The sequence below is a fragment of the Chaetodon trifascialis genome, chromosome 10 (genome assembly GCF_039877785.1).
Source record: "Chaetodon trifascialis isolate fChaTrf1 chromosome 10, fChaTrf1.hap1, whole genome shotgun sequence".
NCBI classification, from domain to species: domain Eukaryota; kingdom Metazoa; phylum Chordata; class Actinopteri; order Chaetodontiformes; family Chaetodontidae; genus Chaetodon; species Chaetodon trifascialis.
In genome coordinates, this window is record NC_092065.1 from 6,887,170 (window position 1) to 6,906,961 (window position 19,792).

Sequence of the window (19,792 nt, forward strand, 5' to 3'; positions counted from 1 at the left end):
TTTAGTAGCCATTGTAGAACTTCAAATGCGTCACATGACTTTCCTCAGCACATTAACTTTGCCCTCCTTTGACGGCATTGGAGATCAATGCTTCCCGACCAAAGGGTTGTACCCACACAAGGGTTCACAAGATCATTTCCAGGGTATAAAACAAGAAACTAGAAGCGCTCTCCGAGAGCGCGGACCTCTGCCAAGGCCAATAGCCTGCCAGCCCTACCACTGTTTATTTCCAAAACTACTAGACTTTCACATTTGGATGTGAGTAAGAGTATAATTAGTTGCATGATATTTGTTTATTTATGTTTCCATAGCCACATCTTAGTTTGAGAAAAAAGTGTTGTTACCATTGTGGCAGTGTTACAGTTGTGCTGGTTCTCCCATGAAACCACCGTCCATGAGTGCTCCACAACGACTGCTTTCTGTATGAAGTCTGAACAACCCAGAGGATTACTGGTACCTGTGAATGTGGACTATGGAGACAGCGTATTTCTACAATTTGCTGTTTCATTGAAATTTACTTCCACTTAGTGGATTTTAAGATGTTTGTCACTTACAGGGTCAAATGTCCAGTCTCGCAATGTCAAAAAAAGTGAAAAATAATTTGTGTTTCTGTCCCGTTATTTGGATCTGCTACAAAGTTTAACAGGGTCTTCCTTGGCCAATGTTACACCCTTCCAACATAAAATCAGGCCAGCAGTGTTTCTGTAATCCTGTTAACGGACATAAAACCAAATCAGTATACAAACAAACGGAACCGAAAACATAATCTCCTTGACAGAGGTAATAAAATCTGGTACACTATTTATTTTAGTTCTCCAGACTTTACTTGTACCTTTCAAATTTTTACTTGTTTTTTTGTGACCTACTCTGTAGTTTTGCCTCTTTGGCCTCCTTTGAAAATAATGTGACAAGGGGGCACAGTTGCTTCAAATGAAGGGTACACAAGCAAAAAACAAGGATGGGAACCACTGTGATAGATTTTCAGGTAAGCACTTCTCTCCCATGTTGACATAGAAATTGAGACTCAAAGTTGACTCTTGACCACAAGGTCATTTACTTTAACTGTTCTAGATGTTTCCAAATATGTTTAGTTGTTAGGCTGCTAGTCAAAAAGAACAAGCAATCTGAAGATTTCACTTGGCAATGGGCTTTTGAAACAGTTTTCTGACATCTCATAGACTAAACCACTCATCAATTAATCCAAAAAGTAACCCACAGATTAATTGATAATGGAAAAAAAGCTTTACTTGCAGCTCTTTTCTGTTTCGAGTTTGCAGTCCCTGAGCAGCATCTCTGCAACTTCAGAGTTCTGCTTTGATCAAGTGGCTCAGAGGATTGGGTGTTGTTGGGTTTGACTGCTAAGTGTCACAGAGATACATTAGCTCTCACAGTTAAGTCACTTTCAAGGCAACAGAAAGCCTTCCAGGAATTGTTCCACAGCAGCTCCCAACACTTGCAGCTCCATCAAGGTTTGAGCTGCCTGCAGGCTACGCAGAGGCCTCATCTGTCGACACATCAGCACTTTGGCACTCACATTCTGTCTTCTTTGGTAGTGGGACTGTGACTCATGCCAAATAACTGGACTTGTTTTGGCTCTGGGGTTTGGGAGACATATCCTGTGGACTATTTGGTGTCTGTGATGTAGACAGACATGACAGTATCTCCCAGACACAAGCCAGCATTGTTTGTTTGGTTTTGCTTTAACACCCCACTCTGGGCTCAGTTGGTTTCTCTTGGAAATGTTCCCCATCATCGTACGCCTGACCCTGGATTTAAAATAGATTTCACCCGCAGACAAACGGCCCAGTGGGAATTTCAAAAATGAAGAAAGAAAAAATCATGACATGGGACAGTAATGCATGACAGAACTGCAGCTGAAACACAGCAGCTTGATAATCTTTGTTGGATCCCCTATGGCCTGCATTAATATTCTAGGTTTACACACACCACCATGGTCGTAAGGCAACATTACACCAGCTGGCTCTCAAAAATATAATATTCTGAGTGATCCAACTATTATCTCACTGTATTTAATTTGAATAAATCAGCAATAAACAAGCCTGAAATAGGAGAAATATTCATCTGATTTATAGTTACACACTTTGTCTTGCACGGAAATGTACTATAAGAATTCCTTCTCCTCATTATTCCAAAATTTTTATTTATATAAGGCATTCGCTGTTTAATTTTTTCATATTGGCAAATGATTGCTTAAGACATGATGAAAAATTTTGCCACATTTTACCTGGGCAAGAAAGAATGGAATAGCAGCAAGCAAACCCTCCAACAAAGGACAACTCGCCTGCAATTATATATGAAATAAGATCTGTACAGACACAGACATTCAACTACGATCTGATCATATGTAAACATAAAAAAAAAAAACTGCACCTATAAGATGTAACCTTTCACGTGTGTCATTGGAAACCCTGTTCCTTTACAAGTATTGTGTTACCGACACTGCCTGAAAACATCACTAGACATAAAGTTGAGGGGAAAAATCCTACTCTGCACTGACTTTTACGAGTGTGTCAGATCCAAAAGTAGCACACTGAACGCAGAGAAGGGTGCGAGTTTACCCTCAGATAACCCTGCTGAACAATACCCTGTTTTAAGATGTTTAACACTTCTGACCAGACCTCTTGCAACTTAGCCTAGAAATAGCCACAGATACACTGCAGAGACCTGGAGAGCTCTTGTACACCTTGAGGTCTCAGAGGTCACAGAGGTCACAGAGGGCGGCGGTCAGGCTCACACTGTACTGCCAAGAATACCTCAGATGAGAACGGATAATACTCCACACTGCTCCACATCCAAATGCTAATGGTGTTTTGGCAGCCAGTTTATATGGCCTGTTAGAAAAACCTTAAAATGCAAGGAACCGTTTGTGGGCCATTCCAGCAATCATTATTGGAAGTGTTGGTTGACTGGCCATCGGACTGGGATTGCACCTCATTAATGAGGCTGTCCTGCTTTTGACCCACAGAGAGTGAAGTCACCTCGGCTTGCATAAGTTTGGCTGATTGTCTGTGAATAATAACTTCCTATTATGTCCTTAGATGCTCCCTGAATGCCAGTGAGTTCAACTCTAAGCTCTAATATTCTAACTTTGTGCTAAATGCTCTGAAGTCTCTACTAAGAAAAATTCTATTGAGCTTTTCTTTCTGTGACTGTGGAATGAACAATAGCAGAGTTACCTGCTGTTATTCACTGATAATATGTGGTTGTGATTATCGTGTCTATTTAAATTATTAGCCATTATCAAATGGAGGGATTATAGTGAGCCATTATATTACATGGTGAATCAAAAATGACAGCCTTTTGAGTCCATAATGACCCTCGGATAGTAGTGAATTTCTCAGCATAGTGAGCACATATATGTTTGGTGCTGCAGTATAGACAAATGTTCACACACACACACACACACACACACACACACACACACACACACACGCGCACAGCAGTGGAGTTTACGTATCCTGTGGTGTGGATTTTCTGATGCGGTATCTCATTTAGGAAACAAAAGCTCCAATCTCCCACAGACACTCGCAGCTTTTATCCATATTTATGCAACCACAAACATGGTGTATTCTGTGTTAATGGTGAGGTCTATCACCAGTGAAAAGATTGTTTTGAGTGAGGAAAACACACACCAGAGATTTGCTTATGACTACTTCTGTACTGTGCTGAATCTGTACTTATGCCATTAGACCCTTTCAGAGGAGGATGTATTGTTTAAGCTTTTACAAGAAAAACAAGAACTGATGAACAGACACAGGGTTTAAAGCAGTAAAAGGCTGTCAAGACATAATGTGAATATGCCTAAAAGTGTCTACTGACCTGTTCTTTGAGCTTTCAACAGTATCTCACAGTTTGAGTTGTCAAATACGAGCTTCCACTCTTAAAGCAGCATAAAAGATATTTTTTAAATAACAATGTCGATCATATTATATTATCGCCCAAATCTGCTGCTCCCCTCGGATTTACAGAGCTTCGTAACGGCTTTCAGCTCATCATTTAGCTGTCAGGCCTGCAGTTTTACTGTTTTGATTCGCACTCACCACTATAACATAGTTGCCTCGCTGCAGCAGGCAGTTGTTTCCAGTGAAAACACTGCAAAAACCACTGTACACTACCTGCTCAGCAGACAGACACAATTAGTAACTAGGTGGGGAACACAGTGGAGCTTTTAGCTGCTAAAGATCCAGATATGTCAGGAGTTAAGGAGTAGGCCAATAACTTGCTGGGAATACTTTGCTGTTAGGCTATATTGTTCCTGACAATCTAGGCTATTTCCATGCTCAGAAAGCATTTTTTGTTGATGTTCCATCCAGGAAAACTGCCAATCACACAAATCTGATGATGTCTGAGTTTGACATGAAATAAGGAAATCAAGTTATTACAAGAATAAAGGAAGCATCTTAAATGCTCATCCAGGGGTTGCGTGTTCAGCTGTGCCTTCAGTCCTCTCACCTGCCACATCTTGTTGACCCTGTAGATGCATTTAAGCCGTTACCTCGACATGCTTCTTTTATCTGGTGATAAAAGCTTTTTGCGCTACATTTCCGGGCTGAGCTAAAGTGACAGAGGCTCTGCTGCACCTCCGGCTCTGTAATCAACAGCCAGAGTCTGACATCGACATTTAACCCTTCATCCACTCCTCTGCGGTCTCTCACATCTGCTTGCTCCCTCCCTGCAACACCTTAGTGAGGGAGGTCAGTCAGATGTATAGCTTTATATGGAAGTTGTTGGGAGCATAACATTAAGAGGTGTATGGATTTTGTTGTGATTTTACTTAAACACTAGATTGACATTAAATACATGAGATATCTTCTTCAATGTCCCAACATACAGTACTATGCTATATACATATCATACTTGTGAGATGAAGCACCTATGCCTTCTGGTAAAACTCTCTAAGTGAGGAGAAATAGCTGTAAATAAAAGTAAATAAGTAAATAAAAATGTAAAGTATGTGTACAAAAGTTCAGTATATTGTCACCATGAGCAGCAGGCCATATTACTTGTTACAGTCATGTGATTTTTATGAAGGTGAAACTACTGTCATGTACATTAAACATAGCCAATTAGTTACATTAGTTACAACAAAGCTTTATATTTATATTTATACTCTGACGAACAAATGAGCATGATAATGATAATTACAAGTATCCACTCATTGCAAGTCACACATAACACTGATCTATGAGGTGATCTAGTGGAACAAGTTAAGTGGAGGTTAACAAAAGTCAAAGCGGAGGCGGCGTGAATAGCTGCTCTGGTCACAGGTCAGACTCTAGTACACCGAATAATGAGAATTGGGTGTTGTCAGTGAGAAAGAGCAGGGTCATGCATGAAGATCTAAATGTCAATAAGTCAATAATATGTTTATTCTCTGAGTGTTTTCTGTTTTTCAAAATCACCCTCGAGATGAGACCCCTGACCTTCGTCCCTCAATTAAGGTTTTTGAGAACTATTGTGGAACTGATTATATCGAAAGGGAACAGTATACAGATATAAAGCTTAATATTCATGCATGGAAATGAACAATAAGCATAAATACTAATTTGCATAATGGGTCCACTCCAGTACATATTTGCCCAACTTCTGATTTCCCTTAAGTATTCATTTTTTCCCTCTTGTGAATAATCAGTCATGCGTGATTTAACTGTTTCAGCTGGGTCAATACTACAAGGGCCTCAGAGGAGTCTCAATCGATGCAATTTTTCTTGCTGTTTGTGTTGACCAGACACACACACACACAGAGCAAACGACGCATTAATATTCCAAACAGCCACTGGGTGAACCTGTGCTTGAATTTTAACAGCTTCTTTGTTATTTGATTATTCCTTTAGCCTCAAATTTCAAACAAAAGGAGGAAATGCCTTCTTGATGCTAATAACCCCCCCCCCCCGAGGAAAAACAAAAAAAAAACGCAACACAATGAATGCACCTTGATATACTGGCATTTAGATGTAATGGAAACATTTTATGGGCTACTTTATCAGCTGCAGAAGCAGAGAGCATAAAGTGCCGGTTTGTTTGTGTTTTGACTTGTGTGACCGTAGAGAACAGAAGTGTTACAGTACGCTCGAAGGGGTCAGGATGCATAGAGTTACCATGTGGAGCAGGCGACTCTTATTAGCATTGACAGTATAATGGGACAAAGTGCTAGCTGCCTTTCTGCCTCTGGCGTCTAATGGTTACATCATTGAAGTACATGGGGGCCACTTGGAGGGAGAGCAAGCGCTTACAGCTGATGAATAGTGACTCTGTGTGTGTGTGTGTGTGTGTGTGTGTGTGTGTGTGTGTGTGTGTGTGTGTGTGTGTGTGTGTGAGAGATTCGCTCTGCTAGGTTATCATCTGTTCGGTGGAAATCTGATATGGAGGGGAAGCCAGCATCAAAGGCAACCCGTCAACGCTTCATCAAGGAACCTGCTTCTATCAGCCTCTCTCTCTTTCTCTCTTCCTCGCTCACACACACACACACACACACACACACACACACACACACACACACACACACACACACACACACACACACACACACACACATAAATATGGACATGCATACACTAACATGCACACACATATTGTCAAGCATATAGCTGTAAACATGTGCATACTGTACACACCCTTACCATCTTTCTAATTCTGTGATGAATGCTAATTAACGCACACACATAAAAAACACACACACTGTACACACACGCAGAGCCAAGCCCAGGGCAGGGGAACTCAGTGTGAACCCTCAGGAGAGAGATGTCATGATGACAGACAGACCAAATGAAAATGGATTCAGTTTTCTGCACTGCAGATTGGAAAACAAGACATTTCTGCGCACACTGAGTGACTACATGCTGCTGTTTATTTTGGTTTGGAGAATGTAATTATTTGGCTGCCATTGCTGCTGTTGCTGTTATTAATCAGTTGGTAACTTTTCAGTGTGTTTTTTGTGCACTATAAATCTGGGATGAGCACTCACCAAGTCAGATAAAAGCCTCGGTCCTGTTCAGATGTGCAAACAGAGGTATCTCTGTGCTTTGCTTTTAGCTTTTCAGCTGATTTCTCAGAACTGTGTGATCTGTTTTAAAATACAGCAAAAGGATAATACTCCAAAGAGCGTGCAAAACTTCAATGAGCATCAGAAGAAATGTTTCAGTGTCTTTACTGGCAGTTTATTCAGAATTTTGGAGCATAAAGATTTTTACATGTTATGAACTCAGCTCACAGACACTGTACCCAAGTCCACCTGAACCAGGTGGTTTGAGGTGAGTCTTAGTTTAGCTGCAGTGTGGTTGCGCTGCAGTCAAAACACAATCCAGACTCTTAATGGAAGAAATCTCTTCATATCACAGTAACTTAATTTGGCAGATGGCAGATGAAGAGGCAGACAGGAACCTGTGACATGCTACAAAGGTCACCAGCTGCAATCAATCCGGCAACATGGTCGCACCGTGTGGCCATGTGCTGTTACCATTCGGCTACCGAGGTGCTCCACAGTCTTTAATTAATTAATAAATGTGCTCAAACTCAACTAAATGCCATATGCCATCTTAAAGTGTATGAATCACCTCATTGACTGGCATTTATTAATTAAAAATATCAAACATTTGTTTGTCCCACCTTCTAAAATGTTTTCTAAAATGTTTTGATTTGTAGGTTTTCTCTCTTATATATGTTGGATAACTAAATATCTTTAGGTTTATGACTGTTGACTGAACCAAACCAACAATAGAAATTTGTTATCGACATTTTCCACCCTTTTTTAATGTTTTGAATTAAAAAATGTATTTAATGGAGAAAATAATAATAACAAGTTCATCGATAATGAAAGTTATCATGCATTGCAGCCCTAGTGATACGATAACGAACTGCAGGTCAGAACAGCAGTAAAAGTCTAAACAAAACAAGCTTTGCAAAGTGTCGGAGGGAAGGGAGACGACCAAATCCACAATTTCTGACTCAAACAAACTAGCCTGTCTGCCCCTTGTGGCCATTAAGAGGTAGAGCAGAGGTGACACACTAAACCAGAGCTGCTTTTTGCCCTTTGAGGAGTTTTTATGGGCACTTTTTATTTTTGTGTGCAGACTCCGACTACATGCGTCTGTTTTAGATTTCTCAATGGGTGTGAGGCAAAAAGAGGTTTATACAAGAGTTATTACTGAGTAAGAAATAACAGATGCATAATTAAACTGACTGGTAAAAAGCTGTTAAATAGGTTCTGGTAGATTTCTATTCTTTCTTATGGATTTATTAGGATGTATAGTTAGTGTATACATTGGAGACATTTAGGTATATGCAGTTACTTTGCTGACAAAATGTTCAGTTGCCAGTCAAAAATTGGCTCCCGTTTGTGATAAACAGAGGACACACTTCAGTCCCCCACGAAAACACAGTTCCAGTTTGTGCTCACTCCTAAATAACCTGCTCTGTCTGCACTCTGATACGTGCAGATATATGAGTGGATTAGTTGTGCAGTGATGATAGCCGAGCAGAAAGCGCTGCTCGGTATAGCCGCGAGTTTTCTTGCCTCATCTGGACCGTGATAAGACCCACCGTCCATGAGATGACGATACCGCAGTTGTATTAATTTCAGCTCCACGCCTCTGACTTTTATATTTGAGATTCAGGCACCAAAAACTCTTCCTCTGCCAAAAGACTGTCTGCATCTGGTGCCGCCAGCTACTTTGCAGTTTTGACACCAGTTTGATCATCTGTTCTGAATTTGAAATGCCCCTCACTCAAAGTGTTCACCTTGAGGGCGTCTGCCAAGCCACCGGTCACGATGCCTTTCCCTGCTCCACCTCCCCTGGTGGGAGTGTGATTATGTGTGTGCATATGATTGGGGGGGTGTGAGAGTGAATAGTGTACATGCAAGTTAACGTGTGCAGCAAGCAGACATTAATATCCTCTCAATGTCAATGACTCCTTCTAGTTGGGAAAGTCAGCGAGCCACTGATGGACTCACTAAAGCTGTCCCTGTGAGGCAGCTCTGTGACTGTGTGTGTGTGCCTGAGACAAGGTGACACAGGAAACAGTCCTCTGCTGATGACTGATGGCCAGGCCCAGCTGTCCCGACCTCTATCATGTTCTGTCACTCCTGTGGAGGTGATCATGTGACAAAAACACATACAACCCAGACACATACAAAGCGAGGAAGGTCAGCTCACTGATCTGCTGCTGGGCGACCCTTTGTTAAAAGCAACCTGTATAAACACATCCTGCTGAACGTGGACCAACACTCCGCTGTCACTGTAATGAATGGGCAGTCAGGCTTAGCCTTATGCAATATCTCTCCATTCGTGTCAAAACACACACAGTTCATAGTCATTGTCCCGCGTGCCTCCACCTGTGTTTACACTAAGAACTCTCTGTTCCCGGTCCTGTTCTTGAATGCATTTTTAACCCAACTGCCCCTCCATCCCCACCCCATCAGTGAGTCTTTAAAAAACTTCACCGTTCTCCAGCCTGCGTCAGAGGCCTTTGTTACCAGGAGCCAGAGGCCAACCCCAGCGTCTCCTAGCACACTTATCTTATCCGTGCTGAAAAATGGCTGTGAGAAGCCTTTGTGAAAAATAGTGAGTAGGTCTTTACAGGTTTCAAGGACATTTTTCGATCGTATACTGTTAATAAATACAGCCCGAACAAAGGCAGAGTCCTTGGGGAGCTCATTTATGTGTAAATTACACAACTGTTCAACCGTTCATTACAGAAATTGCGCAATGGTTCATCCAGGTTGGTTTTATTAAATTTTCCTATTCTTCCATTGTCTGACTTGTTTAAGGTGTGAATTTCTTCCACTTGTGGCGATTAAACACGAGGGCTCACCTTGGAGACTCGCTACCTCCAATATTCATCAGAGACGTGTCATCCTTGCGCGTGCATGAACACACATGCAGCCGCACACAAACACACCTTTCAGTGCACATGCGCTTGCAGTACACACACTCGAACAATGTTCACTGTCATGCAAAATCATAAAAGCTCTCAACTGCTGCCCCTGGGCCAGTTTTCTCGCAGACACACGGGCGAGAGCAGGGTTTTTCACAGAGGAGCAGGCTTTTGTGTCAGTGAACAAAGGGAATCTCCTTCCTCCTCTGCTCCTCTTTCCCCTAAATCCTATCATGTGCCACCATTCGTCTCCCACACGCCTGTTTCCAAGTTACCGGCAGCGTTGGCTGTCAATCTCGCTTAATTGCCTCCTGTGTAAAGTGACGGCTGAGAAGCGCCGATGAGAGCGAGCTGTCCTCGCCTTTTGCTGCAGCTCACTCACTGCTTCCTCGCCAAAGGAGAGACTCCACCTGAGAACCATACTGTATACCTTTGGGAAATTACACAGTTGTGTGACCTAGAATGAAACTTCAGTAACCAAGCTGAAGGCTTACTGTACGAAAAAGAAATCTCTCTAAAATGTAACGAGGGGACTTTTAATTCTGAGAGAGACACTGTTCAATTTAGAAAACAGCTCTGTGAGGACATTTAATTTGAGCCTTAATAGACACTAAGGGATGGGAAGCACATGAATATGGAACGCTCTGAATAGGAAATGTCTTGTTAAAGATAACAAAGTAAAGAGCAGAGGGTAAAACAATAACAGCAGGCAGTGTTTGTTTTAATGATAAGCAGCTTTCTTCACCAACCTTGCTCGAGCCTGTAGAAAAAGAGAAGCTCTTTTTCGCCCACTCCCGCTTGCAGAATTTACCACCCTGTTGCTCCTTGTTTCCTCTTCCTTTGTTGCGCCTTCCTCACAAATAGATCCTCCTCATCCTCGGGACCGGGGCTGGTATTAACAGCTTGTGAGGGAAGCCAGGCGGAAGAGAAAGAAAAGAGACCAGAGAAGAAAAGAAACACACTCTTCTCGCCCCCAAGTCCTCCTTGGCAGTGTATCCCCATCCGTCAGTGCACGGCGACTGAGAGTGTGTGTGAAAGAGAGGGAGAGATGAAACGATACTGAGTAAGTGGGCGAGTGAGAGAGAAAGTGAGAGAGGGAGGGAGAGAGAGCTTGTGTGGATGCACTGGAGGGTGATCCTCTATACTGTATGAGCTCCTGTTTATCTCCCTGTCTGTCTCCTCTGAATGCATTCCTTCCCGACAGAAGCCACAAGGTCAGTTGCTTTTACAGTAACAAGACTTGGTTTCCTCTTGAGGGAAAAAGACTTCCTGTTAGTTCTCCGCTCAACTTCCCTTATGAGTGAAATCACCCTGCTTTTTATGCTTTTTTTAATCCACCCTCTCTCCCCTGCTCTCTCTTTCTCTCTCTCTCTATTGCAAACACAGTCTCGCTCTCCCTTCCTGTCTCTTAATTTATTAACATCCTGGTGACAGTTCGGATAATCTCTTCTCTCCCAACACTGCCTGTCCAGAGGTTAACCACCCCCCGGCTATGCTGCAGTTTAATTTTGGATAAACACTGCAGACATACAAACAAACAAACAGAGGTCGAGAAACACCTGCAGTTTACAAGCATGAGGAATACAAATGTGTTTGTATGAACACTGTATAAGGAGAAGACTGCACGGTTTGCACACATGGGGAAAAATAACATGCATTCATGCAACATGTCTCACACAAACACCATCTCATACTGCTCTGCTCTGGGTATTTGCTCCACGGAAGGAAAATGAAACGAGTGTGGGGGTTGAGCACAATTAGTCAATTAATAGAGAAAGTGATCACAAGGTTAATTGAAGGGCCCTTTTTTAATACAACAAAATATTTCCAGAAAATTGAATGATTCGATGGTTGGCTAGTGTTCGTTGCTTGGTTAGGACTGGACGGTTGGTTGGATGTATGTCGCAGCACCAAATTGAACAGCTTGTAGTTTTGACGAGTTATCTGACAGAACAAATTAAGAGACGTGATGTAATTTGCATTTTTCACTATGTTCTGACAAATTAGAGACTAAACAATAAACCAATTAATTAAAATAACAGATTAACTGATTAAGAAAATCCCCATTGCAGCTTGATTGAGTTTGCCAGATTGGCTTGCTCAAGGACACTCTGGGAATTGTCGCTCCTTACGGCCACCTCCCAGCTTTCAGTGCTTTCAGTGGGACAGAATTAAATTAAAACCATCCAAAGTATTGCTTAAACTCAACTGAAAACTTAAGTCACTGAACAGAAAACAAGTGGGGACTGTTGGTTTTGTAGCATTTACAGGCGTAAAGACAAACAAGGATCGTCACTGGTGACTTGGTCTTGCAAGTGTCATCACAGCCTGTGTGTATGGAACACGGCGTATCTGTGATACTCTGCCTTTCTTCTCTGCTCTGCTGATTCCTGATGTGACATGGCAGCCAGAGAGCCTAAGTGTCTCCCCTGAGTACGGTGCATACTTGGGTCAATATGCACGTGAAGCAGTGGATCAATTGGGTCATGCACATCAGTGGAAGGTGATTCAGGGGCCAACCTGACAGCTTCCTCAATTATGTTGATAAAGTGTCAGAATGTCATGAATCACACACACACAGACACTCACACGACGGGCAAAGTGACAGAAATCCTCAGTCACACCACAAATGAAGTGATGGAGAATCTCTGTGCTGCGGGGAAATGAGGGGTATGAACATATGGGCATGTCATCTCCGCGCTGCGCGTTCGCCCGCTGACCTCACAAGCGAGAAGTGATCCCATGGAGCACTGTGGGTGTTGTGGCGTCCCGACCGGCGGGTGATGCTCTAGGACACGTGGCCACATGCAGCAGGCGGAGGGAGCTGTGATAGGGGACAGTTTCTGTGAAAGGGAGGATGAGCTGACAGGGAGGCCTCAGGCAGGCTGTTTGGGGATTGGGCTGTATGATGTTCAGCCAGCAGGAGGTATGCACAGGAGCGATTTAATGTATCCTCAGAGCGTGTGTTCGTGTGTCTGCATATGGTCTTGTGAGTGTTTGGAGGAAATAACTGAAACTACTCATAGCTAGTCATTTCCAACCCAACACAATCATCCACATGCTGTCTTTTGTGCTGTTCTCCCCGTGTGACCACCAACAATCGCCTGCCTGAATCCGTTTTTAAAACCATACTGCATTTGTACTGCATGTGAACTGAAAGCGACGAAGGTGAAAATAAGCACGAGCCCATAATGAAACCATAAAAAGATATAATTATTTGTCACAGAAAAGCTCTGATGCAATTCTTGCCAGAATTTCTGTTTTTATGTGAATCGCTAGCCCACAATGCCAGATAGTAAATATTACACATTTTCCTTACAACTCTTATGAAATATTGAGTGGCTTGAAATGTACTCAGGAAATGAGGTCATCATAAATGAATGCAAAGCAGGGAAGCTGTGTGGATTGTTAGCTGGTAGCACAACATAATGCCTCAGATGACTGTACAGCACACACTGAGTATAGTGATGTCTTTCATACTGTAAATCCATCAGTCATGTTTTCCAGTAGAGACAAAGGTGAGAGTTTTGCATCCAGGTGTGTGCCCTCTCTATGGGCTGGAGAGTGTGTCAGTGGCCTTGCTGGGTTGCAGGTTGTATTCATGATAAGCTCCTTGCTTGAATTGTCTTCCACACAGCAGGGCTCATTAATAATGCACATGGCTGTGGGCACGGAGGTGTTCCTCACCTCTGTCATACCTGTACCTCCTAACAGATGGAATCAGAATGATCGTTTCTGGTTCCCCTCTCTGTTTCTCTTAAATGTCCCTCCCTCCGCTGTGAGACTCAGATGATAGAAATTATTCTGTCTAGCGTGGCCTTTCCTCCTCTTCAAGCTCCGGGAGATTTCTTTGAATCTTTTTAGGAGGCTCCATAAATGTAGAGGATCGGCTTACACGGTCCACCATTAAACCTGCAGGCTATTTGATACAGATGTGACTCTCAATCTTCAAAAAATGAGATTTCGGCTTAGCTTTGTATTATATGGTCCAAGTGCAATGAAATGAAAAGGCTTGTCCGGAATTTTTTTTTCTTTTTCCTGTCTGACACCACTTTCCCCCTGCAGCACAGCCCTCTGGAGCTGGCTTACCTTCCATTATAGTGATGGTTTTAAAATGAATTTCGGTTCTTATGCAAAATGTAGCCCAGCTATGAATTAGTGTCCTGCAGCTGATGCTGTACAGTCCCATGACAATAAAGTGAGTGAATGTTGTTGTCAAGCTTTTCTCAGGGGCCCTGCTTAAGCGCACTAGATAGAGGTCAGAGGAGGCGTGGGGAATTGTGCAAATCCCTGCAAGTCATTGCTCATCCCCTGGTCTTGAGATGGATGCTGCTAATAGAAACGTGCATCTTGCATCTTGCTGCTCTCTAATGACTTGACCAATCACCAAATGCTGCTTTTGGACATTTAGGTGCAGTTTTTGCTTTTGCTTTGGCTTAATTCAAAAGGTCAGAAAGGAGGAAGAAAAGTTAATTTTGCCATTTAATTCCCAGAATGAGCTGCTACCTGTTACAGTTTATTGCTGTTGGTGAAGTATAAGCCTGAATAGTGAGCCTCCATTAGGGAGAGGCGGTATGGTCACCCCACCTCCACCCTTTCATGTGATCATCACGTGGTGGTGCTGAACAGTACATCAAAGTATGTGCAATATCGAAACTGCAGGTACTGTAATTTTTGGATAAAGGTAAAATGTGCCACAACATGCATTATAAATGAAGCATGATGGTGCTATAGGAATGCACTGGCCTAAAACATCATATTCTCTACATCTTTTTTTTTTAATTTTTTTTTTATAAAACTAAAATGCATAACCATACCCACTAAAATTGTCACTCATCTCTCAAACGCAATATTTTCTTTGCATATCGCTCAGCCCAACGCTGGTACAGAAACAGCACCAGCTCTCTGTTAGCCAATCCCCTGACGAGTGGCTGTCCGCATGCTTTCCCTCATTCAGGGAAGTGTGTCCTCCTAATTGCCTCGAAGGTAGTGTTGCTTGTTGAGAAGCTGTAAATCCCATCTTGAAAGCAATGGGGTGTCACTTAACATCAGCAATTACAAGATTCAATCATAAACTGCTCAGCCATCTGAAAAATATTAGGATAATCATTTTCCCCTCCTCCAAAAACAAACAAACCCTGTGAACACACTAATATGCTGCTGAGCAGGCGATAGCTTTTATGGCTTTTTTCTCGTTGACTACTCTTTTTCTGAGCTGAGCAGCTCCATTTCTCACCAGAATCAACGTCTGGAGGGAATTAAAAAGTGAGATTATATGCGTATTTACACACATCAAAATTAGCTTTCATTGTTACAGAATATAAACTTTAAATGGCGTTTTTAGATCAGATTGTTTGGTGGATGGACTTTATGAGATTCTGTTGGAGTCAGGATAAAAATATCTAAGTCAACTTTTCCTGCTTTGAGCTTTTTCTACTTTGCTCTGCAGAAGAAGTGGGAAGGCTCTCTGACAGGTTTTGAGTCATACCTCTGCTGTGTTTTGTTTTCTCTGAATCAGTCGTACATCGACTGCATGTGAAGTGACAAATCCGTCTTGGCATCACACTGAAATAGCTTTGCTCTCTCAGAGTCACCCTGTCCAAACTTCAAACTTTTGTTACTGTCATCATGTTGCCAAAGACTCAGGTCAGCTATGGTGTTACTTTTCCTATTCCACCATCATTTCACCATCATCGTACAATTACTGACATTTGTACTGTCAAAACAACAACGACATTCACTGTTCCTCTTCATCTAAGCACCATGTCTGCGAGCGTACTTCAAGCTGAGTGCCATTTAGAAATGGGATATTGTTCATTAGGGAAAGAAGGATACTTGATAGGATGGAAACAATTAGCTGATGAACACATTAGCCAGTCAACTGAAAAATGTCCTTTTTTCCAGTAAAAACATCATTCACTCGTGACTTGTTCACAAATGTGAAGATTTGCTGCCTTTCTCTGTTTTATATCACTGTAAACTGAATATCTTTGGATTATGAACAAAAAAACTGCACTTGGGCTCAGAGGAATGGGTATTTTTCACAACTGTCTGACATTTTAAATGCTAAATGATTAATCAATTAATTGTAAAAATAATCAACAGATTAATTGATAATGAAAATAAGCTGCAGCCAAGATACTGAATAAAATACTTGACTTCACAGACAAATGCTGGACTTCGAAACGACAAAATTATATATTTTTATATTCATTAGAGTAAAGAATGTACACTAAATACACTGATTATCAGGCTTTTACAGACTAGACCCAAGATGAAGTAAAATAAAATGAGTGTCCATGACAAATTTTCTTTGTCCTTATTTGTAAAGTATTAACTTTATGGATCTTGATTGAGAAACATCAGAGAAAAGTTCCCTCTAAATGGTCTGTAATGTGCCAGAGTTACAGAGGTGACACAGGTTTGGACATCGACCAAGTGCTGCACGAGGGGATTTAATTAAAAGAGGTATATAGATATCATTTCTAAAGGACAAAATCCCACAAAATGTAAACAACCCAAATGACTTTGTCCTCAAAACAGCCACTTTTATGTGAAAATACTCTTAATTTGTAAATGCATTAAAGTTCCCTCCTAAATCATGATGTGTCTTCCAGCAGTGCCAGCAGCCATCTGGGGACAGTCCTTCATTTTGGAGCAGAGCTCTTCGAATCTTTCTGCTACAACATATTCAAAACATGAAGAGGCCAAGAGTAAAGTCAGAAGACACAGAACAGCTCCATAATATTTACCAGCTGTCAATAGCATATCTGCTCTTTTCATCCTCGCCGGCGTGGAAACAAGAAAGCCTCAGAGCGCCGTCACCTATCATGATACTTCACTCTGATGCCTCAGTGGAGAGAGCCAGTGTCAGTCAAAGTGATAGAGACTGATGAAACTGGAAAGCCATGTAAATTTTGTATGAGGTTTTGTGGAAAAGCTTTCACAATGAATTTACCTGAATATCTGCCATGCCCCTCATGTGACAGCCCACTTTTGGCTAAAACAAAATAAAGCTTCTCTCGTCATGGTCGTGATCGCCATCATGGCCGACACGCTGTCGTAAAGCTCTAGAATTACTTTTACATTTGGTGAATAAAGATGATTCATTATTACAACAGTCCTCCCCTGAGATTAAGTTGTTTTTTGCTGCAAAGTTTAATAGCTTTTCACCTCAAGAGGAACCGTGTCTTACACTGTGATTGATGCCTTCACTGTTGATTTGGTGCATGATAATGAGTGAGAAAGCTATGCAGGGATTCTCAGCGCTGAGATTTTGTGGTCTTTTCTTCTTTGCAGCATTGCTAATAAAGTAGAACAGTGCTTCAGGACAGGCTGTAAAAATGGCAGCGACTGTCGTATGACTTGTGAGCAGCAGGGATGTAAATTAGCAGCTTTTAAGGTTCCTGTGACAAGTTTTAACTCGATGATAATAGTCATGCAATAACAAAGAATGGGACAAAAAGGGAGATAAATGGAAAGAATTAGCGCATAAAAAGAAAAGGGTAGTGTTTAAGTTCAGACATATTATTAGTAACTGACAGTACCTTCTGCTGCCACCAATAAAGATAAAAACTTCAAAGAAGCCACGTGAATGGTCACTCATCAAAGCAAAGATCACTTAAGAAAAGCAACCGTGTGCTCCCTTCAAAGCTTACTGTAACAAACTGCTTAGTTTTTATGTGCTTTTTTAGCTTGTGTGTTTTTCTTTTTTTTTTCTTTTTTTAAACTCAAAGGTTTAAGAAAGGAAATAAAGTCAAACTCATTCAGGTGCCGCCGTCTTTTACACAGAGTAGTACTTCAAGAACTTTCTGCTTCACCTCTAATAAGCTTTTCATAGCTCAGGCTTCTTTGCCATGCCAACCCTACTGATAGCTTCAGAAATGTGGTGCTACAAATTAAAAGCAGAGAAGCAGTGTGGGAGAGACCATCCAAGACAATCTGTTGGAATACAACTCATTCTGGCATTAACGCAAAAATGTTTAACAGCAACATTAAGCTGCAAATCTTTGTGGCAAGAGGCTTTTGTTATGTCTGACCGAGTCAAATCTAACACACCTGGAAGTCTGGCTCCTTGCGTCTCAGGCAGTGATTCACAGCTCTCTGACTTGTCGACCCGGTGTGCTCTCTGAGAGGGAAAATAGGTCTAACATTTGACGAATTGACCTCCTTTATCAGATTTTGACCACAGAGAGGCATTCTGGAGCAGACACAGATGGTGCACTGCCAAGTTCAGCTGTGAGTGGCAGCAATGAGGATCTCATCATGCTCATTCATGTCTCCTAATATGATTTTCTCTTGTCATTTAGAGTCATTTTTACTTTTAGATCCCTGGAAATGAAATTAAAGTGGTCTCTGCCTTGATAGTCTGCCTTTTGTTGAGTAAACCATCAATCAATAATTATCTCTCATGCACAAAATCTGTGTTACAATAACAATCTGACAAACTGTGTTTTTCCTATGTTTTTTCAACCCAACTGTGTGGATGAATTAATTAATTCACAAAGCGTGTTACACAGAGCTTGTGAGCAAATAGGACTCAAACAAGAGCTCCAAGTTGCCATCACTTTCACAGGCAGATGAAGCCTTCAGTGTTATGTTTTCCACGTCTGAAAGGGGCTTTCTGAAAGGAGTGTGGAGGGCAAAGACACGAACTGACCTCCTGACCTGAACATTTTTTGTCCACTTCCAAGAAATCCAATTAAGCTTTTCCAACCTTGCTCTATCTCATCAGCTCTAAGCCTCAGTGCTTTTCAGACTTCCCATATAGGCTTCAGTATAAATTGAAATAAACATGTTTTTACAGTTTTAAGTTGTGGCCACCCTGTTCAGTAGCTGAACACCATCTTACTCAGAATTTAATTGCCTATAATAACTGCCACAGTCCTAAAAAATACCACAATGAGACAGCTTTTTCACAGAAGCACTTTGTGAGGGAGTTGTGTGCAGCTGGAACAAAAACCAATCCAGTGACCCAAGAGTTAAAAGCAATGGTAACTAATCACTGAACAAATTTATTTTAAAAAAGTAACAACCATAACAGCTGTCTACAGATAAAACTAAATGGAATATGTGTGAAACAGTTATATGGCAAACACAAAAAACAACAACTTTTTTTGTTCAAAAATCATTAACTGAATGCTAACTGACAAGTCCATCATGCATGATGTATTTACACCTAGACCCACAAAATACCTACTCTGTAAAGGCACTGCAGTGCTTTGAACATAATGCTAATATGATGATAGCAGGTATATTTTTCACCATGTTCACCATCTTCGTTTAGCATGCTAACATTTCCTAATTAGCACTAAACAGAAAGTACAGGTGAGGCTGATGGAAAAGTAATTTCTTTTTGCATGTATTTAGTCAAAGTGCTGGTCAAAGTGAAATTTTGGTGGACCAACAGACCACCATCCTTGTCCATGGAGCCATTCCACTAATATGGCTAAAAAGGCTACCACCACTAATCATGCTTAGACAGCCCTGAACACGAGTTGCAATTTACTGAAATACACCTGAAGTCTATACAAACATGATAACTTAAAATTCCCTGAAAACCTCAGGTAGTATTTACTAAAGGGCTAAATAAATTATACACCAACAACTGCATACCTGTTTCTGGAAATAGTGAAAGTTTTACACTCTCAGAGCCCTATTTTGATTTCCATAAAAGTAACTGCTGTAGTTGCTGTATTTAGTTCACTGACACATTAACGTCCAATGAGGCTTTAAGGGAAGCCCTCCACAAAGCCTTCGACAGGAAGGCCTCACAAAAACTGTCAGCACTGCAAATGACTATTTATATGATGTTTATGTTTGAGGCTTTTAGAGAAGTACTGACCCAGAGGAACTAAACACGAGTCAGTATATAATCGCTCTGGGTCAGGGCCACATG

At 41.6% G+C, this 19,792-nt stretch overlaps 1 protein-coding gene across 2 annotated transcripts in view; it reads right to left on the reverse strand.

Moving 5' to 3' along the window:
• The window catches only part of shisal1b (shisa like 1b), a 39,841-nt gene extending 28,867 nt beyond the window's left edge, over nucleotides 1-10,974 (reverse strand). Inside the window, exon 1 of one of the 2 annotated variants that reach the window (XM_070972193.1) lies at nucleotides 10,644-10,970. The gene's annotated coding sequence lies outside the window, so the exon portion shown is untranslated. Of the gene's footprint in view, nucleotides 1-10,643 lie in introns of both variants that reach the window. The other variant, XM_070972192.1, reaches the window with a different exon arrangement.
• Nucleotides 10,975-19,792: the final 8,818 nt, after the last annotated feature.